General features: G+C 46.3%; 1 protein-coding gene across 6 annotated transcripts in view; it reads left to right on the top strand.

The window, feature by feature from the left end:
* The first annotated feature begins 343 nt into the window (after nt 1–343).
* Nucleotides 344–20872, top strand: part of Card11 (caspase recruitment domain family member 11) — a 109125-nt gene continuing 88596 nt past the window's right edge. For 2 of the 6 annotated variants that reach the window (XM_063234096.1, XM_013152786.3), the window contains exon 1: nt 350–527. The gene's annotated coding sequence lies outside the window, so the exon portion shown is untranslated. Of the gene's footprint in view, nt 528–5265; nt 5402–20872 lie in introns of all 6 variants that reach the window. The other 4 variants (XM_003469907.5, XM_013152787.3, XM_063234095.1 and 1 more) reach the window with 3 other exon arrangements.

The raw sequence follows: 20872 nt of genomic DNA, 5'->3' as shown, positions 1-20872 counted from the left end.
GCCCTCGCCCCACACTGCAATGACACCTTGGGGTTCCTGCCTAAGGAACCGCCCAGAGGAGCACAGAAGACCGGTCCTCCACACACACACCTGCACCCAGAGCGTTCTCCATGAGCCGCGGTGGAAGAGTCCAGCCTCTTCTTCCCCAGCTGGGCCCAGGTGGCCTGGGCCCTTAGATCATCTGGTCTCTCCGGTCTGCGGCGGCCCCGCCTCCTCATCACCCTCCCTCCAGAGCCTTGGACCAGAACCCTCCCCTCCCCCTCTTCCTTATCTCTTTTTCTAACCTTTTGCATTTTTTTTTAGTCTCATTTCCTGTCGGGGTTTTGCATTTCCCTCCCTCGCCCCTCCCAGCCTATGACACACTTTCTCTCCTGTTGGCTCCTGGTCTCCTCTGGCCTCTGGACTGTGGCCGGCCACGAGCGACCTGCTGGGTCCCCACAGCCCCTGAGCCAGTGGCTCCTAAGCCCAGGTGCAGGAAGCCGGCGGCCTGCGCGGAGGAGGCGACCCGAGGCCGCTGGATTGTCCAGGTAGAAGGAGGGGTGGGGGCGTCGAGGGAGAGGAGATGGGCGGGGAACGCAGGGTGGGTGGCAGCAGCGAGCATAGGGGCTCCGGAGGCCAGGGCGCAGGGCGGCGTTGGGCTCCATCCTATCGCTGTCCCCTTCTCTCTACTCCTCCCCTCCCCAGTCGTTCACTTTTGGGCTCTGCATGAGTCTCGCCTCCAGTCCCAGGAGAGGAGGGGGAGCATGGAGGCCCGGGAGGCAGCATCCGGGAAGGTGCCCCCCGGTGCATCTGCCCCCCTGGAGCCAGGTGCAGGACCTTGACTGTCACCTGATTTGCCGGAAGTTGGCAGACCACACAGCCTGACTCAGGTTCCTGAGAAGGTGGGGCCCCGCAGGCCCAGACTGGAGGGGGCGACCCCCCAAAGCTAGTGGAGAGGGGGCCAGGGGGTGGACCCATGCAGTGTGCGTGGGTGGAGACCTCAAACCTGAAGTCAGCTCCAGAGCCTCCCCAAGTCTGGTGGGGCCGCCAGGAGCTCGCTGAGCTCAAGGTGCAGAAAGAGGCAGAAAGGAAGGCTTTCTGTCCCTTGGGGCTTCTGAGCACGGTTGCAGGGAGTCTTAGGGACCAGATTGAGGCTGAGCGGGGTGTCTGCACAAGGACGTGTGCACGGATGGTGGCTGAACTGTGGGCTTCCTGTCATCCCCACCCCCACCCCAGCCCACCCCACCCCGCAGAGTCTCAGCAGAAACTTGTCCTAGACCGCACTGACCTCTGTGTGCCCAACCTGCTCTCCTTACCTTTGATTTGTAGTTGGAAAAAATTCCCCCTGACATTTATGACTTCTCTTGGAAGTATAAGGTTACCCACCTACTTTCTGGTGGGTGAGGGGGTAAGGTCTCTCTCTCAACGTTTGTTTAGTGTCTACCCATGCGTAATGGACCCATGCGTAATGGGTTCCTTAATGCGAGAACAGGAATTCTCTCCAATTCTCCACCTCTGTGTCGTGCCTCCAACCCGGCTGTCCCCTCTCACAAGGTCTCCGCGAGGGGAACATCATTGCACCAGCATCGTGATGGTCCAGGTCAAGCTGGCCTCAGCCTCCCACAGTGGTGCGCACCCGCCTGGGCGTTATTAGTGCAGGAGTCAGAGGAGCCTTCACCAGGCGCAGAGTCTTGAGTCCGCGCATGAGTGATCTTGACATGGTGAGAGAAAAAAGCTGTGGCAAAGCGTGCAGGACATAAAGCTAATCGTGCAAGCACATTCGCTTAGCTCTGTGGCCACCACCTCCGTCCATCTCCGCATTGAACAGCTCCGGGCCGCCTCCCCAGACCCCGGCCCCCGATGTTCTGCTTTCTGACTGTGGCTCTGACTGCCCTGGGGACCGTGTCTGGGTTCCTCTCTCACCACCATGGCCTCGAGGTTCAGCCACACTGCAGCTGCGTCCCTTCAGTTTTTCTCCGTGCCATTCTTTTTTTCCAAAATGAATTCATTTATTGGTACATTGTAGGTGTAAAATAACGAGCACCTTCTTCACGGGGAATTTATACCTGAACAGGATATATCTCAATTCCTTCCTTTTCCCATTCCCCTACCTTCCCATCAACCCCTCTCCCCTCCTTATGTACAAAAGATTTGTTTGCATTTTGCCTTCTTCTCTCAATTTTTTTCCTTTCCCTTTGTTCGTTTCCCCCTTCCATCCTTAGTTCCTCTTTCCATTTGAACATTTTCTTCCTAGTTCACAATATCTATTATACATGTTAGTCTAATTTACACTTTCAGTTGCGCACACCAAAGAAACAATGCCATACTGACACATGTGCATCCAATTTATTTCACTTGACAGTACGGTCTCATGCTACATACATTTTCCTCAAAATGTCTCAAGTTTATCCTTTTTTGTGGCAGAGTAGTACTCCATTGTTAAAAATAACCCCACATCATCTTTATCCACTCATCAGTTAATGGGCATCTGGGTTGTTTCCAAGATTTAGTTATTACAAACTGTGCCACTACAAAGATGAGTGTGCATATATCACTGTGGCATGATGCTTTTAATTCTTTAGAGAGGATAGACCAATATCTTTCACCGTGCACTAAACTAAAATCAAAAAAGATCAAAGATCTAAATATTAAAACAGAAACTCTAAATCTCCTGGAAGATAGAATAGGGAGAACTCTTGAAGACATTGGTGTAAGCAAACACTTTATTTAAAAAAAAAAACCCAGTGGCACAGTAACTATCACAAAGAATGAATAGTTGGGATCCCATCTGATTAAAAACTTTTGCATAGCAAGAAAAACCACCAACAGAGTGGAGAGACAACCTACAGTGTATTTGCCAGCTGCTCCTCAGACAAATGGCTACTATCTTATAATATATAAAAAAACTCACAAAAATCAGACCCCCTAAATGTAAAGACCCAATCCAAAAATGGGCAACTGAATTGAACAGACTCTTCTCAAATGAAGAAGTAGAAATGGCAAATAAATACATGAAAAAATGTTCAGCATCACTGGTCATTCAAGAGATGCAAATTAAATGATACTGAGATTCTATCTTGCTCTAGAAAGCATGGCTGTTATCAGGAAACCAACTTATAACAAATGCTGGAGGGGCCGTGGGGAAAAAGGAACCCTTCTCCACTGTTGGTAGGAGTGTGGACTGGTGCAACTACTATGGAAATCAGTGTGGCAATTCCTCAAAATAATAAAACTAGAAGTTTCATTCTACCCAGCTATTCATTCCTCTTCTTGGTATCTTTCTGGAAAAACTTCATGTTTTTAAGGATGAGTAGTATTCCACTGTGCTGAGAGAACACAGTTTGTTTATCCTTTATGTGACTTAATAATGACCCCTAGATGTAACTCTTCTGAAGGTGACAATGCTTGTTTGAATCCATCAGTGCTTGCTACACAGGTAGCTTGTGCTCAGCGCCATGGGTGTGAGACTTGGGGTGCCTGCCCTGGGAGATCCTGTCATACAGGAGGCTCAGGACAGAGTGTAGAGAAAGAAGGCCAGACTCAGGCTGGAGTGATCCCTGGGTCTTCTCCTCTTTCCTGTGACCCTGCCCCTGGTGCTGAGAGATATGTGTCCAGTTTAGGGGTACCAGCAGCATGGAGGTAGAGAAAAAGAGGCTTGTGTGATTGCAGATTACCCTAACTCGCCATGCACCAAAAGCTGAGTTGATCTGTGTTGATGAGGGGTGTCAGATGCTTGACAGCCAAGCCTCCCCCGAATGCTCTTTGGTTCTCTCTGCTTTGAAGACAGTGCTTCTGGTCATCAAGATGGGGACTTAAGCCTGTGTGGACCAGAATCACAGATGACCAGCCTGACTCTCAGCATGGTTAGTGTGCTATTGTGTTACAAAACCAGGGCTATGAAACTTGTGTTTTAAAACTATATGTGTGTAAGCAGGGCGTGGTGGCTCATGCCTATGGTCTCAGCACTGGGGAGACTTGAGACAGGAGGATCGTTGGGAGTTTGAGACCAGCCTGGGCTACAAAGTGTGCTCAAGGCCAGCCTGAACTGCATAGCGAGATCCTGTCTCAAAAAGACAAAAAAAACTATGTGTGTGTGTGCACACACGCCTGTGTGCCTGTGTGTATTTTTGAATGTGATCAAAGGAACAGGGTTCCCCACTACTGGATCTGAGTTTACTAGATGTGTGGTCCGGGTGGTCTTGTCATCCCTGAGCCCTTGGAAACTGCCTCTCTCTGGTGGCACTGGGATGTTAGTACTGGTTGTTTTCAGTACTATTTGTCACCTCAAGCACTAACGAGAAAACACATGATACAAATGTCCCTCCCTTGCTGTTTTCATGGAGATCTGACATAGATCGGAGGCTAGGCTTAAGGAGTCCAGAGCCAGGGCTACAGTGCTGAACTTCCCAGAAGACTCTCTAGTGAGCTCTCTTATTTTGGGCTCAGCCTCATTTTCCCTGCCTTCCATTGCAGTCTTTCAGCGGGGCTGTGCAGACTAAAGGAAATCATGGAGCAATCCTCAGCAAATCCATCCTGTAGCAGAACTGCTGCTTCTGTGGCGGCACTCACTGTATAGTCAGTCTAGAAAATATTTGAAGACAAAAGAAAAAAAGCAACTTTCAAGAAAGCCCCATAAAAATGCTTTTCTGCAGACAAATTACTGTTCTCTCTCTCTCTCTCTCTCTCTGTGTGTGTGTGTGTGTGTGTGTGTGTGTGTGTGTGTGTGTGATGCTGAAGACAGAATTCAGAGCCTCATGCATGAGGCTCACCACTGAGCTACTCTCATCCCTAAAGAAAAATTACAGCTCAATATGGTGCCTGGCACTCACCTATAATCTTAGCACTCAGGAGGCTGACAGGAGGGTCACTCCAAGTTCGAGGCCAGCCTGTCTATAAAGTAAATACAAGGTCAACCTGAACTGTACAATGAGACTGTGTCTTCAAAAAAATTTTTTTTCAAAGATCAGATTCCCAGATGCCAGCCTCTTTCTGGGCCAAGCTACCCTGGGATAACACACCTAGCACATGCTACGTGCAAAGCACACGCTCCATGTCTGTCCCCGCTACTCTCCTGAGTGACTCTGCTCTCTAGATCAGACATTTTAATGGGAAGACTATTTCTGGGAAGGTGACCTTTCTACTTGTGATTAGTTCAAGGGCTCAGAGATTACAATGGCCACTGTCACATTTATATACTGTGTGTCTATGGCCCAGTGCCGGGGTCATAAAGTTCCCCTGGCCCTGCTTGCCCAGCAGTACATCCCTGTTCACTTTCCATTTCCCCAGGCATGTCTGTTCCAGTCTTTGCAGCCATTCCTCAGTGGGAGATGCCCCTCACTGGGAGAGAGAGGGTGTGAGAACCAGAGAAGGGGGCGCAGACTCCATGCCCACCCAGAAGCCTCCCTCCCTGTTGCTTGTTGTGGTAAGCACACAACCTTCCCACCCTCTCCAATATGGGAATATGCTGCCTTTACTCACAAGTGTGATAGTGCGGTGAGGGATCCCCATGCCCTGGTCCTGATGCCTCATACACTTAGGGTGCTAAGACCCCATCCTGCCCTCACACTGAGAGGCAGGAAGCTCTACTGGAAAGACCTACAGGCTTGGACCCAGGTAACTGGTGGTCATCCTGCTCTATGGCCTCTGAGTCCTGTGACTCAGCTAAGTCATGTGTAGAATGGGTATAAAAATACTCTCCCTAGGAGCTGAGGATTTAGCTCAGTGGTATAACAATCTGGAAGCCTTGGGTTCAGTCCTTAGCACAAAAATTAAAGATTAAATTTAAAAAAAAAAAGGATTCCCCCTAAGTGAACACAGGCCAGAGTGTTTCCAAGTGGTATCACAGTGCTCAGAGGGCTTCTGCTTTTAAATCATAGTTTTGACTTGTAATTTTGCAGAGGGTTAAACGCAAAACAGAATATGAGCTATTTCCTTAATTTATAAAAGAACACTTGTAGACACCAGAATCAGCAAAATTTTTCCTGAGAGGTTCAAACAGTAAATATTTTAGGCCAGGTGGTCTCTGCCAAACCAGCTGGATTCTATAAGCTGCAGATGGCAGTGGTGGTCACATCTGGCCTAGGCACACAGCAGCTGCATAGGGTTGGTGGACACTGGACATCTATCAGCCCAGGAGTAGAAAATTCATCCCAGTGGAAAAAAGGCTAAAGGATACAAACAAGCATGATCTGAACAGACCAATGAGCAGGCAGGAGTTATGATCAGACTGATGTGGAATTCAGCAAGGATGTGCCATTTTTTACCCGTTAATCTGCCAGCGCTCAGAAAGTTTGATGATGGTAATGTGGGCGAGGGAGAGGGAAGCAGGTGTTCTTATACAGGACAACCTTTACCGTTTACCAGCTTTGTGTGCATTTAACAATATCTGCCAGGATCACAAAGGAGCAAACCCTCCGGCATGGGAATTCCAAGAAATCATCTTAGTTGTACTTGTGCAAGTGTGCCAAGGTGCATGCATGCAGATGTTCACACTAGCGCTGTGTGTTACAGGAGAAGGCTCGAAAAGGCAGAGCTGCTCTTCTAGAGAAAGGGCCCTGCACATGCCATGACACTGTGGGGGTCATTAAGGAGGACGAAAAGGGTCTGGGAGCTTCAGAGACGCTGGAAGGAAACACTGGCAGCTGTGCGAGAGGCCATGTGTGGTAGGGACCCCGAGAGGTGGAACTCAGTGGTTGAGAAGGGAGAACTTCAACATTTATTTTGTATTCTTGCCTTTCAGCTGAATTTTTCTCCTTTAAACAAGAGTCCTAAGTCCATGGGGTCTTACCCTGCCCATTCAGGATGCAGTTCCCCCCAAGATCCCTTGTCAGCTGCACCCCAACACAAGGATGATGTTAGGTATCACAGGCTCCCCGCTCATGTTTCAAAGGCAAAACTGGTGAGCTTTCAGTGAAAGCCAGGAGTTTAAAGTTAAAATGTAACCCACACAGTGCTCTTCACAAACCTTCAGCACGTAGCTTGCGGAGTCTATGTATAACCATGGGGCCAGTCACCCAGATCCAGGTGTGCGTCCCCTCCAGGACCTAGGCGTCTCTCAAGCCACCTCTCAGTGGCTCGCTGGCTTCTGGCTGAGGTCAGGACTTTTCTGAACTGTGTCCCTGTCCTTCACCTTCATATCAGTTTTTATAACACTGGGGATTGAACCCAGGACCTTCACACTGAGCTACATGGTCAGTTTTTTTTAGTCACTAAATTGCCTGGGCTGAGTTTGAACTTGTGATCCTCCAGCCTTGGACTCACAGAGTGCTGGGATTACAAAGCATGCGTCGCTATGCCCGACCTCTCCAGCTTCTCTTTGACCATGTGGTAAAGCTCACCCTCGCACTAGTCTAATTGTTGCAAGTGCATTGTTCAAGTCTACCACAGTGTATTTATGCATTTTACTGTTGATAAACATATTTTTAGGGTGGAAAAATGGTTTATACGTTTAGCCATCTGGATTTGGTTTTGATGATCCCAATCTTGTTGGCAAGGTCCTCGACACTAGGGTTTTGGCTTCAGCCATGTTACTGTCACAGAGCTTCCTCCTGTTCCTGTGTCTTCTCCTCCCCCATTTCCTCCTCCTCCTCCTCCTCCTCGTCCTCTTAGGCTTTCTTTCTTTTCCCCGCTCTCTTCCTCCTCTTCTTCTCCTCTTCCTTTTCTTCCTCTGTTTCCACTTTAGTACTGGGGATGGAACCCAGGGTCTCCACACTGAGCAATACCTCCAGCCCTTTTTATATTTTATTTTGAGACAGGCTCTCACTAAATTGCCAAGCTGTCCAAGTTGGGCTTAAACTTTCGATCATCCCATCTCAGCCTCCCAGCGTGCTGGGATTACAGGTGTGGGCCAACACACCCAGCCACAGGCTTCTTCATGACCTGTTTGATTTGGGAATTATTGGTCTTGATGTCCACAGTGAACGCTATGGTCAAGTGGTGGAGCTGTTTCTCCCGGGCACAGTCTCCCGGGCGTGTTTGTGTTGCTTCTCAAGCTGTGTCATCCTGCGTGTCTTTACTCTGAAACGTTGGGTGTCTTTCTGCTGTACTGTCTAGGCCCTCCAAGCCTGGGTGCTGGCCTGGCTGGCTTGCAGCACCATCTTGGAGAAGATTTGTTCACAAACATCTGTGTGGTTGGCACTTTGGGACCTTGTAGTGAAACTTCTGCCAGGTGTGGTGGCTCACACCTGTAACCCAGCACTCGGGAGGCTGAGGTGGAAGGATCTTTGTGAGTTCGAGACCAGCCTGGGCTACAAAGTGAGCTCAAGACCAGCCTGAACTGCATAGCGAGACCCCGTCTCAAAAAAGACACACAAAATAAGAAACTCCTGATAATGTTCCTATAATCTGTCTTAGAGAAATGATTTTTCTTAAATTTAAATTTTGAATTTTGTTTGTTAATCTGAGGGCAAACAGAAGTCTTGTGCCAGCATTCTATGAGGTTCAGTACATTGTTATTGTAGAGAATAACTTGGTACCAAACAACTTTGTGTTGTACTAACACTGCCTCGTTCCCTGCCTCTGGAAAAAATTAGGTGATTCATGAAGCCTTCTAAGAGGAAACAGCCTTTTAAAAAAGGGATCTGAGTATAGTGGGTTTGGAGGAAATGATCAATTGATTAATACTGATACCTCCAAACTGGTCATGGCACGTGGAGAGTTCCCATCACTGTGAGAATGTGTCCCATTTGTGAAGAGCTTCTTCCCACATAACAAGGCCACCCCAATTTGGGAGGTTTAGGCTGGTATATAATGTGGCCTATTGAGAAGGCTGGGTGTTCTGTTGTGTTTTGTTTTGTTTTTGTTTTTGCAGGGCTGGGATGGAGCCCAGGGTGGCCTTGCCCACTAGGGAAGCACTCCACCTGTGAGCCACACCCAGCCCTGGGAAAGGATGGTTTTCTCTAACTGTTGTGGGTGGGGACACCGTGGCCCCAGCAAAAGCAGGAGGCTTGTCTACAGGGAACAGCTCCATCTGTGTCTCCTTCATTTTGTATAGAAATGTGATATAATTTTGTACCTTTCTTACTTCATTTTAAAGTATATTTTTAAAAACTCAACCTTTCATGCCTTGTGGCAGTCAGACTAACTGAACCTTAGAGATCTTCCTCCAAACCTGATGTTGTGGTGAGTGCTTGTAATTCCTGCATAGAGGGAAGTCAAGGCAGCACCTTTGTGAACTGGAGCCCAACCTAGGTGGGTTAATAACTTAGTGAGGCCTTGTCTCTAAATTAAAGATAATAAAAAGGGCCGGGGATGTAGCCCAGTGGTAGAGTACCCTTGGACTGCATCCCTAGTACTGCAGAAAGACAGAAAGAAGAAAGAAAGAAAGAAAGAAAGAAAGAAAGAAAGAAAGAAAGAAAGAAAGAAAGAAAGAAAGAAAGAAAGAAAGAGGCAGGAGGAGGGAGGTTCTTCATGCCCTGCACCCAGGGACCCCAGAAAGCTGCCAACTCCCTCCTGCCACCTCCAGCATCTGGCCTGCACACTGCCCTGCCTGTTCCCGAGGTGCCCCTCTGTCCTTTTCCCTGCTTTCCTCCGCCCACTTATCTGCCCAGCAAGTTGCATCTCTGGCCCCTTCCCTCCTGCACTGTCCATCCCCTCTCCACAGGGCCATTGCCCGCAGAGTCCAGGTCTGCACCGCGTCACATTTTCCCCTCTGGCCCTCACTGCCTGCTTCTGTGCTCCTTCCCTGAATATTTTCTCAGGCAACCAGAACAAAGAACACAGAGCAGAGCAGACCAGGCTGCTGTTCCTCCCAGTTTGAATAACAGACACTGATTGTCTCACTGTCCTGAGGGCTGGAAGGGACTAGCAGGGTCACTCCTGCTGAGGCCTGGCCTCTCCTTACAGGCCTGCCAAGTGACCAGTACATCCCTAGCTTCTATAAATCTAATTCCCTTTTCTTTTTATTTTTAATTTTTTTATTTTGTGTGTGTGTGGCGGTGCTGAGTTAGAGCCTAGGACTTCACTCATGCTGAGCACGTGCCGACCACCATCCCCAGCCTCAGCGCGGCCTTCTTTACGAACACCTATCTTGTTTTCCCAAGTAAATATGCCATATATTATTTCTGCACACTGGTTGAAATTTTCTTTGTGACTGATCATACATGGGTGAATTTGTAAAACACCTATTGCATTTGAAAAGAATTTATCTTCCCCACTCGCTGGATGCAAAGTTACACAGACCTATTCAAGCAATCATCTTCATTACTTTTAGTCACCTGTAGCTGCACTTGGTGGTCCCCTTCTCAGTGACTTTCTGAAGTCCCTTACTGTGACAGTATCTTTACCAGTTCCTTTATTTCTATCAATTTTGGTTTTTGTGCTTCAAAAATGTGCTGGGAGACCCTTGGACATTTGAAGGAGCATAAGTATCTTCTTTGTCTCTCTTAATGTTGGCTCCCTTAAATTCTATTTGCTCTTAAAAGGGCAGCAGTCATATTGGATTAGGACCACGCCCTAGAAATCTCATTTTAATTTAATCCTCTCTTTAATTTAATCTATTATTAAAGACTCTGTCTCCAAATCAGAGTCACATTGTGCTTTTCTCCAGATAGTTCAAATCTGGGGGTTAGGCCTTCGCCATGTGAATTTGGGGGATGGGCTCCAGCCCATGATATTCACACAGCAAATTCTTTTGCAAGTGTCCTCTAAACTGGCTGTCCCCATTCCTCTCCTTCCCTTCTCTCATAAACCCACTACAGTAGTGCTTTTCCCCAGGTCTTAGTTTCAATAGCTCTTGTCAAGGTTACCAATGGTCTCAGAGGACCCAACTCAGCAGCGTTCTTCTGGAAACATGTATTTATTTGACTCCACACACCTTCTCTTGTGGTTTCCTCCCACCTCACTATGTCCCCCTGTCTCTTCTCTAGCCTGTCCACACACCCTGACATCTAAGGTCACAGTGCTCCAGGCTTGGTCCTCTTCCAGGCTGGTCTATCCTCCTTTGTTGCTTTAAAAGTCATCTATAGACCAGTGACCTTCCTCCCAGCTCATTTCTTCTGCCCAGACTCCCCATTTGAATCCGAAACTTTAATATCCAGCTGTCTTAACATATCTGCCTGGATGTGGAATGGATCCAAGAGTCAAACTTGTGATTTTCGATTTCCTAAACCCTCTCCTCCAGCCTCAGACTTAGCATCCGTAGGGTTGTTTTTTGATTCCTCTCTTAAAAATAGTAATTTGCCCACTTCCTCAGTACAGGGAAACCAGTTTGCTCTGGTGAGGTCATGAAAAATATGATCTTCCCACATGCTTAATAGTGCATCTTTTGGTGGGGAAAAGATGCAATATTTTTTCGGTACTGAGTATTAAATATGGGGCTTTCACAATGCGCTACAGTCCCAGACCTTTTTTATTTTTCATTTTGAGACAGGGTCTCACTAAGTTGACCTGGCTGGGTTTTGTCTTGCAGTTTTCCCACCTCAGCCCCTCAGACTGCTGGGATTACAAGGATGTGTAACCACAAAGCTTGCATTCTTTATATTGCAGATGGGTGGTGCTCTCTAGAGGCCACTGATCCACAAGACAGTCTTGGCCACTCCCTTCTGGGCTTCTGTTTCCTCACATGTCAAGTGAGAAGATTAGAAGGGGCTTGAGATGGGCAATGGATTTCATCTTGATCAGCTAGTAGTGGCTTGCTGAAGCACTGTACTGGATCTAAACTCTGTTGAAAAGAGTTCTGTGATTGATTACCAATGTCTGCTGTGGGTGTGAAACTGAAAATTGAAGCATGGCTGCCCCTATTAGTCATCCCTTCGTGACCCGAGACCCCTCCCAGCTTTAAAAATCTATGCCAACCTTGTGACCTTGAGCAAATCACTTTGCTGCCCCAAGATTTTGTTTCTTCATGAACAAGATGGAGATAAATAATCCCTGCCTTTCTGCTGCACGAGATTGCTCTGAGAAGTCTATGAGATAAGTGGGTGAAAAATGGTGCTGGAAATAACAAAACACTCGATAGAGGGGAGGTTTTATTTTTATTAATTGACCTCTCTAGTCATGAATTCTGTCATCAGTCATGGCCTCCTCTGGACCAGTCTTTGCTTTCACCTTGAGGTTCTTTCTCAGACTCAGCATCTTAAACAACCTCTGAGCAGGTACAGGCCAGGAGGTTTTCTTCAGGGTCACCTTGGCACAATGGGACCCCAGAGTATCTGGTCCCCACCCAGTGTCCCTGCCACTTAATGATGCTTCTCCTCCACGGGTGGGGAGAAAATATCTTCCCAAAATAAATTCTCATCTCCCTTAAGGGTTCTTCCTTATTATTCAAATCTATGGAGCTAGATTAATTCTCCAGGCGGGCAGTTAGGAGCAGTGGGTGTCCCTGGGTGCTCCGGTGTGACGCTTTGGTTGATTTCTGCAGTGAGCACATACCCTGCAGTTGGTAGGATTCCAGTGGCAATGTCCAGACATCTATTTGTGTAACCTGATGAAAACACCCCATTCCTAAATATACAAGCCCCCCTTCTGTCACCTTCAGTGTTGTTAATGTCTGTGTTTTCTACCAAAATCCTAACCCAAGCTTCCATTTACAGCCTCCTGTATGGATTAGCTTTATTCAGAGACCTAAGGGATCTATCTGTTTTCCTATTATTTGGTTTAAACAAAGCTTTAAGGCATTGCTTCTTGCCAGTAGTATATTCTGGTGGAGGTGGATTCATTGCCTGAACTCTGATTTAGTGGCATGTGTGTTGTATTGTAATGTGTTTCATTTCCTCCTGGATTTTATTTGAGGCTTCATTCTACAGCTTCTGTCATGAGCAGCATTTGCTGCTCTGTGAAATAAGGTGTCTATAAGGTGTCTTCAAAACTCTTTGTGGGATAAAGAGTTTTTTTTTTTTTGTACTGGGAGTCGAACTCAGGACTTGGCGCTTCCAGACAGGTGCTGCACACTGCTGAGTATTCCCGCCTAGATTTTTAAAAGACAATTACCCATCCTTTTCTTCTCTTCTTCCTTCTTCTTTTTCCTCATCCTTCTCTTCCTTTTCCTCCCCCCTTCATCCTCCTTTTTCCACTCTTCCTGTCTCCCCTTCATCTCCTCCTCCATGACTTCCTCTCCCTCCTCCTCTATCTTCTTCCTTCCCCTTCCTTCCTCCCTCTCTTTCTTTGCAGCAGATAAATAAAGGACTCAAGTTTTCCCTAAGATTGGAAACGGTGCATCAGATTTTAGCTTCATTTAAAACCTGAAAAATCTCAGCCATGGGTCCAGAGTCTCAGAACAGAGCTTAATACGGTATTGCAGGGCTTGAGTGATGGCCCCTTCCAGATGGGCCACTCATGGGAGACTGATTTGAAAGTTACTGTACCAGAAATATTGACTCAAAATGTTGCCTGACACTTCCTCCCCTGACCTGCTTGTTCCGCGCAGTCTTCTCAGTGACTCAGCACCCCGTATCCTTCACAGATGATGGGTGTGATGAGTGTGGAGTCTGCTGCTTACCAGCCAGGGGACCCTGAACAAGTCATTGAGCTTTGGCACCTCCCTTCTTATCTACAAAGCAAGTGTGAGGCCAGTCCCCTTCTCACAGGAAGTTAGAGGAGATAGCATCTGCCAGTGCCCAGCACCCTCAGGGTAGGCACTAGGTGGGGCTGCTCATTAGCGTGGAACAACCTTAGAGCAAGTTCCCAGTAGTCTCTTCCAAATCTCAAATTTGGCATGAACTCTCTGCAAAGCTTTCACTCCAATTCTTTTGCCAGATCCTCCTTGATTATATGCATCACCCCACAATGCAGTTTGAATGTATCCCTCAAAATTGCATGTTGGAAGCTTAATCCCCAGGGCACCAGTGTTGAGAGTGATCTGGTTTGCAGGCTCTGGATTAAGGTTGTTCTCACAGGACTGGGTTGGGGGCCTTCCCTTCTGTCCCGCACACGGCCGGCAGCCCTTTCACTGTGGGACGATGGGACAAGAGGTACAGCCCCTCAATCTTGGACTCCTCAGCTTGCAGAATTAAGAACCAAATAAATTTCTGTTCAATATAAATTACCCATCTGTAGTATTATGTTACAGCAGCACAAAAAGGACTGGGCCACTGTGTATTCATCCACTGAACATATACCCAGCATCTACCATACACACTCTGCTAGGTGCTAAGGATGTAAAGGTAAAAAATGGGGTCCCCACCCCCAACATATCTGTGATCCGGTGAGGGGATAGACACACAGTCAGTTGTAAGATAATTCAGTTGCTCTAAATGATGTTCAAAATGCAGACAGACCTACGGGAGAAAGGCAGACAGGTCTGCCCAAAAGTCAGGAAAGACCTGCAGAGCAGAAAGAAACTGAATGGACACATAAACAGGTTTTTCCAGGCAGAAAGACAAGGACAGCTGCATGTGCAAAGCTGTGGAGGGATGGCCGGTGTTCAGGGCTACAGAAAGACTGGGGGTGCAGGCATGGAGGGGGGCCCACAAAGAGCCCCGATGCTGTGCCAAGGAAGGCAGATGCTGTCCTGTGGGCAAAGGCGAGCTGCTGGGGCATCTGAGCAGGGGCTGCGAGCCAGGATGGACATCCAGGTTACGGAGATCACAGACAGCAGTGTGGAGAACAGATGGTCCCCTCAAGGCAAGAGGCAGGCCCTTATCTGATGAGCCGTGGGCCAGGCCCATTTCATTGTCATTACAATAAACTTTGCATTGAAGTCCAGCATACACAGGAGTCTGCCATGAATGCTAAGTGTGTAGCTCCTTGGATTGTCCAGCTGAACAGAGCCTCGTCACCTGAAAAACAGAATGGAACCAGCAGGAACAAAAATATTGCAATAGAATAATAACTTTTAATATAATAATTTGAGTATAAGCACGTCCCAACTATTGCACTGGACATGCTTACACTAAAATTGTTTGTTTAAACAATAATTTAATTGGATGTCATATATTTTATCTGACAACCATACCTTTATCCATGTTGTTGCTTATAGCGGTCGGTCATTTGTTTTTTGTTGCCAATAATAGTCTATCTTATGAATAGTGCACATTTTATCTGTGCTGGTGTTGATGAATATTTGAGTCAATTCCAGTTTTTGGTTATTATGAGTAATGCTGATATGAACATTCTGATACACCTGATTTGGAAATGTGTTTGTTCACCAGAGATGGATTTGCTGGATCCTAGGACAAGTTTATATTCTGCTTGCTAATAAATAGCGTAAAATACTTTTCCAGAGATACTGTTCCAGTTGATGCTTCTGTCAGTAACAGATAAGAGCTCTGCTCGCTCTGCATTCTTGCTCACGCATGGTATTGCTGCAGATGTTCTGGTGGATGTGTAGTCAGAACTAACAATTTTGTGGCTTTAACATGTATTTCACTTATGACTAATTAAACTGGGTACCTATTCTTCTGTTTATTGATCATTCTGTATATTCCAATTCAAATGTTTTACTCATTTTTCTATTGAAATTTTTTTTACTGAGTTGTTGTAGTTCTTTGTATATTATGAATATGTATCCTGTACTGGAAGTTATTTTTCTTTGGTTTGCTATTTTACAGTAATCGAACATGTGTATGTATGTGTGTGTGTGTGTGTGTGTTTTCTTATAGTTACCTCTTACTGAATCCTGTTTAAAACTCAATACCCTGAAGTGTACGTTAATTCAAAAAGCCTTTTTTCTCCATCTCCTACATTTATATCTATACCTAGAATAGATTCTTCTCTTTAAAGTCAATTTTACTGAGGTACAATTTTTTTTTTTTTTTTTTTTTTTTTGCCGTACCGGGGATCGAACTCAGGACCTTGTACTTTCCAGGCAGGTGCTTACATCACTGAGCTAAATCCCCAGCCCTTACTGAGGTACAATTTATGTACAATAAAATGTAGCCATTATAAGTATCCTTTCCAGTGAGCTTGGGTGAATGCATACACCTGTTAACCACAACCTCAGTCACCAATAAAATGTTTCCATCACCCCAAATAGTTCCCAGTAGTTCCCAAGTAGTTCCCAGTTCAAGCCCTGCTGCTACCCAAAATGTGATCCATGGGCCAGCGGCTCTGGCCTCAATTAGAGGCTGCCACAAATGCAGGCTTCACCTGCTGGATTAAAACATGCACTATAACAAGAATCCCTGAATTTTGTACACCCAGGAAGGCTTTAGAAAAAATCTGAGTTCCTTTGGAGAAAGGAGACAAGCCAAAAATGCCGTTTTGTTATAAATAGCATAGTCTGAAGTCAGTAAAGGATGAATTATTGTGTGGAGGCAGGGTGGGGAGAAGAGGGAAGGAACAGATTGGGAAGAGCTGGTGAAGTCCTTGCAAGAATGCCCTTGGGTTCCCTGACCGGGATGCCTGTTCTCCTGAGCTTGGCCTCAGGATGCCCTGGTAAGGCATGAGACCTGGGATTGTTAAAGATCAAGATTTGGGGAGATCGCGGGCCCATGGGGAGCTACATGCTGGTCTGTGTGCTCTGGCCCAGGATGGAGAAAGCCATTCTACCAACCTTAACGTGGGACGTTGTTCCTTTTTTTAGTTTAAGTTTTTAAAAAGCTAAATATATAAATCTAAATCTAATTATTTGGTTTAAAAGATGAAATGCAACCTTGTGGCTCACAGTAAAAAGTAGCAGCTCCTGAGCCCCAACTTCTGATTTGACTCTGCCAGCATTTCCTTCCCCCTCAACCCCCCAAGCAGCTCCTCCTCCTACTGTTCCCAGATCCCAGCTTCTCGCAAATAATTTTTCAGCGAGCAAACCTTCCTACCCCTGCCAGGAGGGGAAGATTCGGGGGTGGGGGGGTTGCACCCACCTGTGTGCACATCACCTCTGGAGCTGCTTCAGGACAAAAGGACTCTTCTTGGCAGCCCCCCTAAATGAGGAACACAGGTCTCATGTGCTCTTAAGTTTGTAGTCATTTTTCTAATTGTAAATTAAATGTGTTTTTAAAATGCAAATAACAGTGCATACATATATGTTATAAGGAATGCTAGCAATATGATTTCACATGAAAGTGTACAGAATTTGTTTATATGAATGGGTCATGGGCAAAGCCAATGAAACTTATTTCCCAAAGAGTACATCTTTGTCCTAGCACTTGCTCTCCACACCAATATCAGGTTCTCATATATCGAATTTCTGTATGGTTGGGCCTGTAAATCTGAGCTGTTTTGTTCTTTTAATCAACTTGGCTGTCTCTAACAAATACCAGGCTGTCTTAGGTACCAGGCTATCTTTGTCTCTTCTTGTTTTCTGACTTCAACATTCTTTGTACGTTAATTATATTTAATTTAAAATTTTTATGGTACTAGAGCTTGAATTCAGGGCCTTTGCACAGAGCAACATTCCCAGATTTTTTTTTTTTAACTTTTAATTTTGAGACAGGGTCTTACTAAGCCACTAAATTGCCCAGGCTGGGCTGGAATTTGCAGTTCTCCTGCCTCAGCCTCCCAGAGTACTGAGATTACAAATAACCACCACCCCACCCAGCAGTTTTGTTTTTTTGAGACAAGATCTATCTCTGTTACCTAGGCTGGCCTTGAGCTCCTAGACTTAATTCTTTTATCTCAGCTCCACTGGGCTTTGAAAATTTTAACTAATCTAAATCCACTTTCAAATACTAGCTATTGTTTCAATGAAGAGAAGGATCCTTGTGCATTTCTGGAGCAAACCCATCCCACCCCCTACCCCATGCGATCGCTGTCAGTCATCTCGCTTACGTGATGCTGTAACTACGCCACCCTGAATCTACAAAAGACACTCTGGGAGGTGGAGGCAGGACAACTGCAAATCTGAGCTCAGCTCTAGCAATTTAGCAACTTATAGAGAGGTTATCACAAGAAATAGTGCAAAGAGCCTGGCTTTAATCCCTAGCACCAGAAACAACTGAAAACAGTTTCCTTTTGGACCAATTAAGAAAAAGAAAATTGGAAGTTGTCACTTGAGTTTCATCTGTTCTCTCTCCAAGATTCTTCCCTTCGGTATGTCGTTTTGTTTCTGCCTACAGACCTTCTCCTAGCATTTCTTGTGGGGCAATTCTGCTGACTGTAACTTCTGTCAGTTTTTGTTTATCTAAGAAAGTTGCTATTCCTCCTCTGCTTTGTAGGATGCTTTCACTGAATGCTAATATAATAAAGTGGTGTTTTTTCCTTCTTTGTACCATGCCTTAGGCTCCACTGGCAACAAGGCAGCAGGTGGAAAATGGAAGCCTTTCACCCACATTTTGTCTAGCTAGGAGTCACAGGAGAGGTCTTCCAGGGGGCTTCTGAGTGCTCTAAATACAGCCAGGGCCCGTGGGCACCATGGCCATCATTACTTCTCACAGTAATCGGTTCTCATGGCGTGGTTTGGACATTGTCCACAGATCACCAGGTGACCCAGGCATTCCCGGTCCCTGTAAACTCTAAAAAGCACAACTGATTCAGAGGTCGCACAGCTGGTGTCGTTCTGTGATATCTTCCTTTCTCTTCAGGAAAGGTCTTTTTTTTTTTCTTCAGTTAATTATTTGGGGAGTAAAGCAAAACAGAAATGGCACAAAGCAGACTTGCTGCTGTTAGAAGCCAGTGAAGCCACCCGTTGGCTTAGCTCATTTTGGAATCCCCTCCACATTAATGCTGCTACTATCCCAAAACTGTCTTCTCTTTTTCTTCTCCCTCTGCTCATCCAACTTTGCTGTGTTTTAATACCGCCTGGTACTTCTTAGATGCTCTGCTTTGATGCTTTGTTTCCTTTCTTGTTTTCTTCTCAGCATTTCAGGTTGGGAATTCAGCTGGAGCCGTATTCCTGGTCACTGTATTCTCAGCCATGCCAGGCGCCTGGCGCACTCACGGGGACCCCTCTTCAGTTCCTCCTGTCCCTTTGATTCTTAGAGTTTCCGTCTCTCTACTTACCTTACCCACCTATTCTTGCATTCGGTGTGCTTTCTTCCACCGAAGACCTCAGCATATTAGTCATAATTATTGTAAATTCCCTGCCTGATCATCCTCAGCCTCTGTGTCAGATCTGAGTCTAGTTCTGATATTGCTTTGTCTTTCAGACTGTGTCGCTTCTCATCTTTTGCACACCTTGGGCTTGTGTGTTGACAGCCATACGTGCTGTGTTGGGTAACAGGGGCTGTTCAGAAGAGCCCAGTGGGAGGGATTTGTGTCAGTCTTGCGAGGAGTCAGGTACTGTGTGATGTGCGCTGAATTTAGAGGTACTCAAAGTTTTGAGTTACTCTAGTACCCTTGTTTTGATTCCTTTTTATATGTTACTAGTAGTAGCAGCAGTAGTAGCAGTAGTATTTTGGCAGTACTAGGGATTGAACCCAGGGCCTTCACACCAAGCTACACCCCCAGCCCTTTTTATTATTTTATTATTCTTACTAAGTCACTAAGTTACCCAGGCTGGAATTTACAGTCCTCCTGCCTCAGCCTCCCAGAATGCTGGCCTCACGGGCATGTGCCCCCACACTTGGCTTGTATCCCCCTGACTTTGGGCTTCCCTGTGTTCTCCTCCTCAGAGGCAGGCTGTGTCTCATGGCTCCCGCAGCAGTGGCTCACCGTTCCTACGCTGAGCCCCACGGGTGCTGTGGCAGTGTGAGGGAGAGGAAATGTTCCATAATGTGTGGTCACATTTCACTCTTTGAGTGGGCCTGGGTTTCAGGGTTGTGACATTCACATGTGGTTCTCTAGTGATCTATTTCTCCACCTTGCTCCTGGCCAGGGCTTGCAGGTCTTTTACTCCATCACCTTGGTCTCAAAGCTTGTTGACCCTGGCCTCCTCCAAGGGAAGTCCTTCCTCCAGAATAGCTATGCTATGGGAAAGACTCTGCACATATTCCACAATAGTTTCTCCTCCTCTCCCTTCATCACAGACACCAAGAAGTTTTGACATTTAATTTACTATTAATTAATTAATTAATATTTGGTAGTACTGAGGATTGAACCCAGGACCTTTGCACTGAGCTACATCCCCAGACCTCTCTTATGTTTTATTTTGGGATAGGGTCTTGCTAAATCACTGAATTGCCCAGGTTAGGTTTAAACTTTGGATCCTCCTGCCTCAGCCTCCTAGAGTGCTGGAATTATAGGTGTGTACCACCACGTCCACCTATAAGGAATCTTTCTGGGATATTGTTACCTTTCTGGAAGGAAAGCCCAACAAAGTATAGCCCTCCCACCAATTCTGTGGCGCCAGAGTTTTCCCCTCTTACACTAATCCACATTCGACCTCCAGCAATTCATTAATCACCCCATGAGTATTTCACCAGCATGTGACCCCAGGGGTTTCTGCTCTGAAGAAGCAAACCTCAATTTCTGTATCTTTCTGGAAGTCCCAAACAATCAGAGTTTCCATAGTGATCACTTGTCCTGTGACTTTATTTCTCAGATGGGTCCAAGAAAATTGTTGACCTATGAGTTTGTCATGAGATTTTTTTCCCCCTGTAAGGATAACTGTATGTCTTCCAAGCTGTTTCCATGATGATGAAACAAGAGGGTAATATCAAGCTATCTTGTTACTGTTGTGTATCAGAGTAGTATGCTGTGTAACGAATACAGCATGACAGTCATTGTTCTTGGTCACTATGCCTTAAGAGTTGGTGTGGTTGTATCCAGTTAGCAAAGGGAGAAAATGTGCAAAGTCACACGTTGGGAGATTTATTATGGTCCAGGGCTGGGAGTGAAGCACCTCACTCTTACACACAGGGCCTTGAACTCAGTCACGCGGCCACCACCCAAGCACAAAGGAAAATGAAAAGCCTGCTCTAGTTGTACCCAAAGGAAGAGAATAGAACTTGTACAGCCACTAGCACCTTTATCACGCAGGGCTTCACCTGGGCTCCGAATGTCTGCTGGGAGGCCCGCTGGGCTTTGTCTTGTCACACGTGCCTTGACTCCTCTTGGTCTTTTGCTTCTCTGTGTATACAATAGATTCAACTTCTCAAATACTGTAAGACAAACAAATAATAACAACAAAAAAATGTCTCTGTTG

This window comes from Cavia porcellus, unplaced genomic scaffold (assembly GCF_034190915.1).
Source record: "Cavia porcellus strain 051 isolate PalLab524CR breed Dunkin Hartley unplaced genomic scaffold, mCavPor4.1 scaffold_23, whole genome shotgun sequence".
NCBI classification, from domain to species: Eukaryota; Metazoa; Chordata; class Mammalia; order Rodentia; family Caviidae; genus Cavia; species Cavia porcellus.
The sequence above is the reverse complement of the archived record's forward strand: the minus strand, read 5'-3'. Positions and strand labels throughout refer to the sequence as shown.